This window comes from Penaeus monodon, chromosome 27 (assembly GCF_015228065.2).
Source record: "Penaeus monodon isolate SGIC_2016 chromosome 27, NSTDA_Pmon_1, whole genome shotgun sequence".
Classification (NCBI taxonomy): Eukaryota; Metazoa; Arthropoda; class Malacostraca; order Decapoda; family Penaeidae; genus Penaeus; species Penaeus monodon.
In genome coordinates, this window is record NC_051412.1 from 35,738,132 (window position 1) to 35,738,939 (window position 808).

Genomic DNA, 808 nt, shown 5'->3' on the forward strand with positions numbered 1-808 from the left:
GGGACTGACTTTGATTTCATATATTTGTAAAAGACATTTAAATATTTTTCATTATTTTTTTCATATTATACTACTGCTGGGTCTTTAGCAGGTGGCAGCCCCAATACAGCTCAGAACCAGATTGAGGATAGTACTAAGCCAGGGAGACCACTTGAATAAAGAGAAGAATGAAAGGCTTATTTTTTTTTAACATTTCTTTCTTACAAGGACAAATGTGGCATCCCCACTACTACTCAATACCACTCTTGAGTGACAATCCCTGGCATACTTGTAACGAATCAATAAAAGCTCTTAATTCACCACTTTACTAAAAACTCTTTAACTTCGAAATCTTTAAATGATTTAAAAGATACAGTTCACATTCTCTCCTACCAACCAAAGGACTTGATGTATAATACTCAATGGAAATTGTAAAAGGTATTGAAATCTGTTCCCAGAAATATGAACATCTAATTCTCAAGATATATTTTCTCCAGTTACACTAACGTTTGTTCTTATTCTAAAGAGACACTGGGTTCTTGGTGTGACACAATCAAAGTTTTTTTTATATCAATCTGTTTATTCAAGTCTTAAACTCTACTGCATTATTTTTTCCTAAGTGTATTACAAAATCAGGATTTATGTCATTCATATCCAATCATTTATACAGTTTTGTTTCACCTAAAAGTTTTATCCAATTAATATACTTATCTGGATCTTTTAATTCCAGTAATCAACAGACTAGTGTAAGCTAGTTCCTCTTAGGTCAATAAGATAAATGAAATACTATGTCAAAACATGTTTACTAAATCAATATTTTGTTGTAAAC